This window comes from Salvelinus fontinalis, chromosome 13 (assembly GCF_029448725.1).
Source record: "Salvelinus fontinalis isolate EN_2023a chromosome 13, ASM2944872v1, whole genome shotgun sequence".
Classification (NCBI taxonomy): domain Eukaryota; kingdom Metazoa; phylum Chordata; class Actinopteri; order Salmoniformes; family Salmonidae; genus Salvelinus; species Salvelinus fontinalis.
In genome coordinates this window covers 46,942,366-46,952,681 of record NC_074677.1, presented here as the reverse complement: position 1 = coordinate 46,952,681, position 10,316 = coordinate 46,942,366, and the positions used below count along the sequence as shown (strand labels likewise).

At 43.4% G+C, this 10,316-nt stretch overlaps 7 non-coding genes across 7 annotated transcripts; all 7 read right to left on the bottom strand.

The window, feature by feature from the left end:
* Positions 1-934: 934 nt before the first annotated feature.
* Positions 935-1,025, bottom strand: trnar-ucu (transfer RNA arginine (anticodon UCU)). Its single transcript is given in 2 exon segments — positions 935-970; positions 989-1,025. It is a non-coding gene; the product is annotated as a tRNA-Arg (tRNA).
* A 1,156-nt stretch (positions 1,026-2,181) lies between these two features.
* trnar-ucu (transfer RNA arginine (anticodon UCU)) lies at positions 2,182-2,272 on the bottom strand. Its single transcript is given in 2 exon segments — positions 2,182-2,217; positions 2,236-2,272. It is a non-coding gene; the product is annotated as a tRNA-Arg (tRNA).
* Positions 2,273-4,050: 1,778 nt separating this feature from the next.
* trnar-ucu (transfer RNA arginine (anticodon UCU)) lies at positions 4,051-4,142 on the bottom strand. Its single transcript is given in 2 exon segments — positions 4,051-4,086; positions 4,106-4,142. It is a non-coding gene; the product is annotated as a tRNA-Arg (tRNA).
* A 532-nt stretch (positions 4,143-4,674) lies between these two features.
* trnar-ucu (transfer RNA arginine (anticodon UCU)) lies at positions 4,675-4,765 on the bottom strand. Its single transcript is given in 2 exon segments — positions 4,675-4,710; positions 4,729-4,765. It is a non-coding gene; the product is annotated as a tRNA-Arg (tRNA).
* A 1,158-nt stretch (positions 4,766-5,923) lies between these two features.
* Positions 5,924-6,014, bottom strand: trnar-ucu (transfer RNA arginine (anticodon UCU)). The gene is given in 2 exon segments: positions 5,924-5,959; positions 5,978-6,014. It is a non-coding gene; the product is annotated as a tRNA-Arg (tRNA).
* A 1,156-nt stretch (positions 6,015-7,170) lies between these two features.
* Positions 7,171-7,261, bottom strand: trnar-ucu (transfer RNA arginine (anticodon UCU)). Its single transcript is given in 2 exon segments — positions 7,171-7,206; positions 7,225-7,261. It is a non-coding gene; the product is annotated as a tRNA-Arg (tRNA).
* A 1,156-nt stretch (positions 7,262-8,417) lies between these two features.
* On the bottom strand, positions 8,418-8,508 carry trnar-ucu (transfer RNA arginine (anticodon UCU)). Its single transcript is given in 2 exon segments — positions 8,418-8,453; positions 8,472-8,508. It is a non-coding gene; the product is annotated as a tRNA-Arg (tRNA).
* Between the last annotated feature and the right edge of the window lie 1,808 nt (positions 8,509-10,316).

Genomic DNA, 10,316 nt, shown 5'->3' with positions numbered 1-10,316 from the left:
CAAAGACAAGTTCAGAAACTTGGCCCCCGGTTCAGACAGCTGAGGGAAAAGCTGAACAAAAAGAAGGTTGGACTTGGGTGTGCTCATACCACCAACTTTTGGTTGACTGGCCTAATGGGCTTACCGAAAGAAACCAGAGAAAGGAGGTAGAGATAAGTTACGGACTCCAACAAAATTGACACGTCACACAATTATGTAGGTGTGAAAAATAGGTCCCTTGGTGAAAAGGGTTGGGAACTCAAGGATTAGACCATTTGCTATTTTGTATCAGATCACTCTTTCCATTCCATTGTTCAGGGAAGGAGGAGACAACAAAAAAATGTTTGACTCTAGTGGGACTCGAACCCACAACCTTTGAATCTCTTCAACAATCTCTCCTAGAAGTCCAACGCGCAACAGAGCAATTTTGCAAACAAACCAAATTGACCATTTTTCGTGTGCGGGACATAGCCCGGCTCTGTCAAAGTAACTTTTAAAAGTTAGATGGCGGGCTGGAAATCAGTGAAAACACCAAAGCTGCCATTTTAAAACCACTGTGGGTTACAAAACCAGGAACTCCACTTTACTAGAGAGGTACTTCAACCAACTAAGACATGGTGCCAGGCAACATGCAAAGACAAGTTCAGAAACTTGGCCCCCGGTTCAGACAGCTGAGGGAAAAGCTGAACAAAAAGAAGGTTGGACTTGGGTGTGCTCATACCACCAACTTTTGGTTGACTGGCCTAATGGGCTAACCGAAAGGCACCAGAGAAAGGAGGTAGAGATAAGTTACGGACTCCAACAAAATTGACACGTCACACAATTATGTAGGTGTGAAAAATAGGTCCCTTGGTGAAAAGGGTTGGGAACTCAAGTATTAGACCATTTGCTATTTTGTATCAGATCACTCTTTCCATTCCATTGTTCAGGGAAGGAGGAGACAAAAAATTATGTTTGACTTTAGTGGGACTCGAACCCACAACCTTTGAATCTCTTCAACAATCTCTCCTAGAAGACCAATGCGCTATCCATTGCGCCACAGAGCCGTTTTGCTAACAAGCCAAATTGACCATTTTTCGTGTGCAGGACATAGCCCGGCTCTGTCAAAGTAACTTTCTAAAGTTAGATGGCGGGCTGGAAATCAGTTAAAACACCAAAGCTGCCATTTTAAAACCACTGTGGGTTACAAAACCAGGAACTCCACTTTACTAGAGAGGTACTTCAACCAACTAAGACATGGTGCCAGGCAACATGCAAAGACAAGTTCAGAAACTTGGCCCCCGGTTCAAACAGCTGAGGGAAAAGCTGAACAAAAAGAAGGTTGGACTTGGGTGTGCTCATACCACCAACTTTTGGTTGACTGGCCTAATGGGCTAACCGAAAGGCACCAGAGAAAGGAGGTAGAGATAAGTTACGGACTCCAACAAAATTGACACGTCACACAATTATGTAGGTGTGAAAAATAGGTCCCTTGGTGAAAAGGGTTGGGAACTCAAGGATTAGACCATTTGCTATTTTGTATCAGATCACTCTTTCCATTCCATTGTTCAGGGAAGGAGGAGACAAAAAAATATTGTTTGACTCTAGTGGGACTCGAACCCACAACCTTTGAATCTCTTCAAAAATCTCTCCTAGAAGTCCAACACGCTATCCATTGCAGCACAGAGCCATTTTGCTAACAAACCAAATTGACAATTTTTCGTGTGCGGGACATAGCCCGGCTCTGTCAAAGTAACTTTCTAAAGTTAGATGGCGGGCTGGAAATCAGTGAAAACACCAAAGCTGCCATTTTAAAACCACTGTGGTTTACAAAACCAGGAACTCCACTTTACTAGAGAGGTACTTCAACCAACTAAGACATGGTGCCAGGCAACATGCAAAGACAAGTTCAGAAACTTGGCCCCCGGTTCAGACAGCTGAGGGAAAAGCTGAACAAAAAGAAGGTTGGACTTGGGTGTGCTCATACCACCAACCTTTGGTTGACTGGCCTAATGCGCTAACCGAAAAGCACCGGAGAATGGTGGTAGAGATAAGTTACGGACTCCAAACTAAATTTACACGTCACACAATTATGTAGGTATGAAAAATAGGTCCCTTGGTGAAAAGGGTTGGGAACTCAAGGATTAGACCATTTGCTATTTTGTATCAGATCACCCTTTCCATTCCATTGTTCAGGGAAGGAGGAGACAACAAAAAAATGGTTGACTCTAGTGGGACTCGAACCCACAACCTTTGAAACTCTTCAACAATCTCTCCTAGAAGTCCAACGCGCTATCCATTGCGCCACAGAGCCAATTTGCAAAAAAACCCAAATTGACCATTTTTCGTGTGCGGGACACAGCCCGGCTCTGTCAAAGTAACTTTTAAAAGTTAGATGGCGGGCTGGAAATCAGTGAAAACACCAAAGCTGCCATTTTAAAACCACTGTAGGTTACAAAACCAGGAACTCCACTTTACTAGAGAGGTACTTCAACCAACTAAGACATGGTGCCAGGCAACATGCAAAGACAAGTTCAGAAACTTGGCCCACGGTTCAGACAGGTGAGGGAAAAGCTGAACAAAAAGAAGGTTGGACTTGGGTGTGCTCATACCACCAACTTTTGGTTGACTGGCCTAATGGGCTAACCGAAAGGCACCAGAGAAAGGTGGTAGAGATAAGTTACGGACTCCAAAAAAATTGACACGTCACACAATTATGTAGGTGTGAAAAATAGGTCCCTTGGTGAAAAGGGTTGGGAACTCAAGGATTAGACCATTTGCTATTTTGTATCAGATCACTCTTTCCATTCCATTGTTCAGGGAAGGAGGAGACAGAAAAATAATGTTTGACTCTAGTGAGACTCGAACCCACAACCTTTGAATCTCTTCAACAATCTCTCCTAGAAGTCCAATGCGCTATCCATTGCGCAACAGAGCCATTTTGCTAACAAGCCAAATTCACCATTTTTCGTGTGCGGGACATAGCCCGGCTCTGTCAAAGTAACTTTCTAAAGTTAGATGGCGGGCTGGAAATCAGTTAAAACACCAAAGCTGCCATTTTAAAACCACTGTGGGTTACAAAACCAGGAACTCCACTTTACTAGAGAGGTACTACAACCAACTAAGACATGGTGCCAGGCAACATGCAAAGACAAGTTCAGAAACTTGGCCCCCGGTTCAGACAGCTGAGGGAAAAGCTGAACAAAAAGAAGGTTGGACTTGGGTGTGCTCATACCACCAACTTTTGGTTGACTGGCCTAATGGGCTTACCGAAAGGCACCAGAGAAAGGAGGTAGAGATAAGTTACGGACTCCAACAAAATTGACACGTCACACAATTATGTAGGTGTGAAAAATAGGTCCCTTGGTGAAAAGGGTTGGGAACTCAAGGATTAGACCATTTGCTATTCTGTATCAGATCACTCTGTCCATTCCATTGTTCAGGGAAGGAGGAGACAAAAAAATTATGGTTGACTCTAGTGGGACTTATCCCACAACCTTTGAATCTCTTCAGCAATCTCTCCTAGAAGTCCAATGCGCTATCCATTGCGACACAGAGCCATTTTGATAACAAACCAAATTGACCGTTTTTCGTGTGCGGGACATAGCCCGGCTCTGTCAAAGTAACTTTTAAAAGTTAGATGGCGGGTTGGAAATTAGTGAAAACACCAAAGCTGCCATTTTAAAACCACTGTGGGTTACAAAACCAGGAACTCCACTTTACTAGAGAGGTACTTCAACCAACTAAGACATGGTGCCAGGCAACATGAAAAGACAAGTTCAGAAACTTGGCCCACGGTTCAGACAGGTGAGGGAAAAGCTGAACAAAAAGAAGGTTGGACTTGGGTGTGCTCATACCACCAACTTTTGGTTGACTGGCCTAATGGGCTAACCGAAAGGCACCAGAGAAAGGTGGTAGAGATAAGTTACGGACTCCAACAAAATTGACACGTCACACAATTATGTAGGTGTGAAAAATAGGTCCCTTGGTGAAAAGGGTTGGGAACTCAAGGATTAGACCATTTGCTATTTTGTATCAGATCACTCTTTCCATTCCATTGTTCAGGGAAGGAGGAGAAAAAAAACTAATGATTGACTCTAGTGGGACTCGAACCCACAACCTTTGAATCTCTTCAACAATCTCTCTCTAGAAGTCCAATGCGCTATCCATTGCGCCACAGAGCCATTTCGCAAATAAACCAAATTGACCATTTTTCGTGTGCGGGACATAGCCCGGCTCTGTCAAAGTAACTTTCTAAAGTTAGATGGCGGGCTGGAAATCAGTTAAAACACCAAAGCTGCCATTTTAAAACCACTGTGGGTTACAAAACCAGGAACTCCACTTTACTAGAGAGGTACTTCAACCAACTAAGACATGGTGCCAGGAAACATGCAAAGACAAGTTCAGAATCTTGGCCCCCGGTTCAGACAGCTGAGGGAAAAGCTGAACAAAAATAAGGTTGAACCTGGGTGTGCTCATACCACCAACTTTTGGTTGACTGGCCTAATGGGCTAACCGAAAGGCACCAGAGAAAGGAGGTAGAGATAAGTTACGGACTCCAACAAAATTGACACGTCACACAATTATGTAGGTGTGAAAAATAGGTCCCTTGGTGAAAAGGGTTGGGAACTCAAGGATTAGACCATTTGCTATTTTGTATCAGATCACTCTTTCCATTCCATTGTTCAGGGAAGGAGGAGACAAAAAAATAATGTTTGACTCTAGTGGGACTCGAACCCACAACCTTTGAATCTCTTCAACAATCTCTCCTAGAAGTCCAACGCGCTATCCATTGCGCCACAGAGCCATTTAACTAACAAACCAAATTGACCATTTTTCGTGTGCGGGACATAGCCCGGCTCTGTCAAAGTAACTTTCTAAAGTTAGATGGCGGGCTGGAAATCAGTGAAAACACCAAAGCTGCCATTTTAAAACCACTGTGGGTTACAAAACCAGGAACTCCACTTTACTAGAGAGGTACTTCAACCAACTAAGACATGGTGCCAGGCAACATGCAAAGACAAGTTCAGAAACTTGGCCCACGGTTCAGACAGCTGAGGGAAAAAAACTGAACAAAAAGAAGGTTGGACTTGGGTGTGCTCATACCACCAACCTTTGGTTGATTGGCCTAATGCGCTATCCGAAAAGCACCAGAGAATGGTGGTAGAGATAAGTTACGGACTCCAAACTAAATTTACACGTCACACAATTATGTAGGTGTGAAAAATAGGTCCCTTGGTGAAAAGGGTTGGGAACTCAAGGATTAGACCATTTGCTATTTTGTATCAGATCACTCTTTCCATTCCATTGTTCAGGGAAGGAGGAGACAAAAAAATAATGTTTGACTCTAGTGAGACTCGAACCCACAACCTTTGAATCTCTTCAACAATCTCTCCAAGAAGTCCAATGAACTATCCATTGCGCAACAGAGCCATTTTGCTAACAAGCCAAATTTTCAATTTTTCGTGTGCGGGACATAGCCCGGCTCTGTCAAAGTAACTTTCTAAAGTTAGATGGCGGGCTGGAAATCAGTTAAAACACCAATGCTGCCATTTTAAAACCACTGTGGGTTACAAAACCAGGAACTCCACTTTACTAGAGAGGTACTTCAACCAACTAAGACATGGTGCCAGGCAACATGCAAAGACAAGTTCAGAAACTTGGCCCCCGGTTCAAACAGCTGAGGGAAAAGCTGAACAAAAAGAAGGTTGGACTTGGGTGTGCTCATACCACCAACTTTTGGTTGACTGGCCTAATGGGCTAACCGAAAGGCACCAGAGAAAGGAGGTAGAGATAAGTTACGGACTCCAACAAAATTGACACGTCACACAATTATGTAGGTGTGAAAAATAGGTCCCTTGGTGAAAAGGGTTGGGAACTCAAGGATTAGACCATTTGCTATTTTGTATCAGATCACTCTTTCCATTCCATTGTTCAGGGAAGGAGGAGACAAAAAAATATTGTTTGACTCTAGTGGGACTCGAACCCACAACCTTTGTATCTCTTCAAAAATCTCTCCTAGAAGTCCAACGCGCTATCCATTGCACCACAGAGCCATTTTGCTAACAAACCAAATTGACAATTTTTCGTGTGCGGGACATAGCCCGGCTCTGTCAAAGTAACTTTCTAAAGTTAGATGGCGGGCTGGAAATCAGTGAAAACACCAAAGCTGCCATTTTAAAACCACTGTGGTTTACAAAACCAGGAACTCCACTTTACTAGAGAGGTACTTCAACCAACTAAGACATGGTGCCAGGCAACATGCAAAGACAAGTTCAGAAACTTGGCCCCCGGTTCAGACAGCTGAGGGAAAAGCTGAACAAAAAGAAGGTTGGACTTGGGTGTGCTCATACCACCAACCTTTGGTTGATTGGCCTAATGCGCTATCCGAAAAGCACCAGAGAATGGTGGTAGAGATAAGTTACGGACTCCAAACTAAATTTACACGTCACACAATTATGTAGGTGTGAAAAATAGGTCCCTTGGTGAAAAGGGTTGGGAACTCAAGGATTAGACCATTTGCTATTTTGTATCAGATCACTCTTTCCATTCCATTGTTCAGGGAAGGAGGAGACAAAAAAATAATGTTTGACTCTAGTGAGACTCGAACCCACAACCTTTGAATCTCTTCAACAATCTCTCCAAGAAGTCCAATGAACTATCCATTGCGCAACAGAGCCATTTTGCTAACAAGCCAAATTTACAATTTTTCGTGTGCGGGACATAGCCCGGCTCTGTCAAAGTAACTTTCTAAAGTTAGATGGCGGGCTGGAAATCAGTTAAAACACCAAAGCTGCCATTTTAAAACCACTGTGGGTTACAAAACCAGGAACTCCACTTTACTAGAGAGGTACTTCAACCAACTAAGACATGGTGCCAGGCAACATGCAAAGACAAGTTCAGAAACTTGGCCCCCGGTTCAAACAGCTGAGGGAAAAGCTGAACAAAAAGAAGGTTGGACTTGGGTGTGCTCATACCACCAACTTTTGGTTGACTAGCCTAATGGGCTAACCGAAAGGCACCAGAGAAAGGAGGTAGAGATAAGTTACGGACTCCAACAAAATTGACACGTCACACAATTATGTAGGTGTGAAAAATAGGTCCCTTGGTGAAAAGGGTTGGGAACTCAAGGATTAGACCATTTGCTATTTTGTATCAGATCACTCTTTCCATTCCATTGTTCAGGGAAGGAGGAGACAAAAAAATATTGTTTGACTCTAGTGGGACTCGAACCCACAACCTTTGAATCTCTTCAAAAATCTCTCCTAGAAGTCCAACGCGCTATCCATTGCACCACAGAGCCATTTTGCTAACAAACCAAATTGACCATTTTTCGTGTGCGGGACATAGCCCGGCTCTGTCAAAGTAACTTTCTAAAGTTAGATGGCGGGCTGGAAATCAGTGAAAACACCAAAGCTGCCATTTTAAAACCACTGTGGTTTACAAAACCAGGAACTCCACTTTACTAGAGAGGTACTTCAACCAACTAAGACATGGTGCCAGGCAACATGCAAAGACAAGTTCAGAAACTTGGCCCCCGGTTCAGACAGCTGAGGGAAAAGCTGAACAAAAAGAAGGTTGGACTTGGGTGTGCTCATACCACCAACCTTTGGTTGACTGGCCTAATGCGCTAACCGAAAAGCACCGGAGAATGGTGGTAGAGATAAGTTACGGACTCCAAACAAAATTTACACGTCACACAATTATGTAGGTGTGAAAAATAGGTCCCTTGGTGAAAAGGGTTGGGAACTCAAGGATTAGACCATTTGCTATTTTGTATCAGATCACTCTTTCCATTCCATTGTTCAGGGAAGGAGGAGACAAAAAAATAATGTTTGACTCTAGTGGGACTCGAACACACAACCTTTGAATCTCTTCAACAATCTCTCCTAGAAGTCCAATGCGCTATCCATTGCGCCACAGATCCATTTTGCAAACAAATCAAATTGACCATTTTTCGTGTGCGGGACATAGCCCGGCTCTGTCAAAGTAACTTTTAAAAGTTAGATGGCGGGCTGGAAATCAGTGAAAACACCAAAGCTGCCATTTTAAAACCACTGTGGGTTACAAACCCAGGAACTCCACTTTACTAGAGAGGTACTTCAACCAACTAAGACATGGTGCCAGGAAACATGCAAAGACAAGTTCAGAATCTTGGCCCCCGGTTCAGACAGCTGAGGGAAAAGCTGAACAAAAATAAGGTTGAACCTGGGTGTGCTCATACCACCAACTTTTGGTTGACTGGCCTAATGGGCTAACCGAAAGGCACCAGAGAAAGGAGGTAGAGATAAGTTACGGACTCCAACAAAATTGACACGTCACACAATTATGTAGGTGTGAAAAATAGGTCCCTTGGTGAAAAGAGTTGGGAACTCAAGGATTAGACCATTTGCTATTTTGTATCAGATCACTCTTTCCATTCCATTGTTCAGGGAAGGAGGAGACAAAAAAATAATGTTTGACTCTAGTGGGACTCGAACCCACAACCTTTGAATCTCTTCAACAATCTCTCCTAGAAGTCCAACGCGCTATCCATTGCGCCACAGAGCCATTTAACTAACAAACCAAATTGACCATTTTTCGTGTGCGGGACATAGCCCGGCTCTGTCAAAGTAACTTTCTAAAGTTAGATGGCGGGCTGGAAATCAGTGAAAACACCAAAGCTGCCATTTTAAAACCACTGTGGGTTACAAAACCAGGAACTCCACTTTACTAGAGAGGTACTTCAACCAACTAAGACATGGTGCCAGGCAACATGCAAAGACAAGTTCAGAAACTTGGCCCACGGTTCAGACAGCTGAGGGAAAAAAACTGAACAAAAAGAAGGTTGGACTTGGGTGTGCTCATACCACCAACATTTGGTTGATTGGCCTAATGCGCTATCCGAAAAGCACCAGAGAATGGTGGTAGAGATAAGTTACGGACTCCAAACTAAATTTACACGTCACACAATTATGTAGGTTTGAAAAATAGGTCCCTTGGTGAAAAGGGTTGGGAACTCAAGGATTAGACCATTTGCTATTTTGTATCAGATCACTCTTTCCATTCCATTGTTCAGGGAAGGAGGAGACAAAAAAATAATGTTTGACTCTAGTGAGACTCGAACCCACAACCTTTGAATCTCTTCAACAATCTCTCCAAGAAGTCCAATGAACTATCCATTGCGCAACAGAGCCATTTTGCTAACAAGCCAAATTTACAATTTTTTTTGTGCGGGACATAGCCCGGCTCTGTCAAAGTAACTTTCTAAAGTTAGATGGCGGGCTGGAAATCAGTTAAAACACCAAAGCTGCCATTTTAAAACCACTGTGGGTTACAAAACCAGGAACTCCACTTTACTAGAGAGGTACTTCAACCAACTAAGACATGGTGCCAGTCAACATTCAAAGACAAGTTCAGAAACTTGGCCCCCGGTTCAAACAGCTGAGGGAAAAGCTGAACAAAAAGAAGGTTGGACTTGGGTGTGCTCATACCACCAACTTTTGGTTGACTGGCCTAATGGGCTAACCGAAAGGCACCAGAGAAAGGAGGTAGAGATAAGTTACGGACTCCAACAAAATTGACACGTCACACAATTATGTAGGTGTGAAAAATAGGTCCCTTGGTGAAAAGGGTTGGGAACTCAAGGATTAGACCATTTGCTATTTTGTATCAGATCACTCTTTCCATTCCATTGTTCAGGGAAGGAGGAGACAAAAAAATATTGTTTGACTCTAGTGGGACTCGAACACACAACATTTGAATCTCTTCAACAATCTCTCCTAGAAGTCCAATGCGCTATCCATTGCGCCACAGATCCATTTTGCAAACAAATCAAATTGACCATTTTTCGTGTGCGGGACATAGCCCGGCTCTGTCAAAGTAACTTTCTAAAGTTAGATGGCGGGCTGGAAATCAGTTAAAACACCAAAGCTGCCATTTTAAAACCACTGTGGGTTACAAAACCAGGAACTCCACTTTACTAGAGAGGTACTTCAACCAACTAAGACATGGTGCCAGGCAACATGCAAAGACAAGTTCAGAAACTTGGCCCCCGGTTCAGACAGCTGAGGGAAAAGCTGAACAAAAAGAAGGTTGGACTTGGGTGTGCTCATACCACCAACCTTTGGTTGACTGGCCTAATGCGCTAACCGAAAAGCACCGGAGAATGGTGGTAGAGATAAGTTACGGACTCCAAACAAAATTTACACGTCACACAATTATGTAGGTGTGAAAAATAGGTCCCTTGGTGAAAAGGGTTGGGAACTCAAGGATTAGACCATTTGCTATTTTGTATCAGATCACTCTTTCCATTCCATTGTTCAGGGAAGGAGGAGACAAAAAAATAATGTTTGACTCTAGTTGGACTCGAACCCACA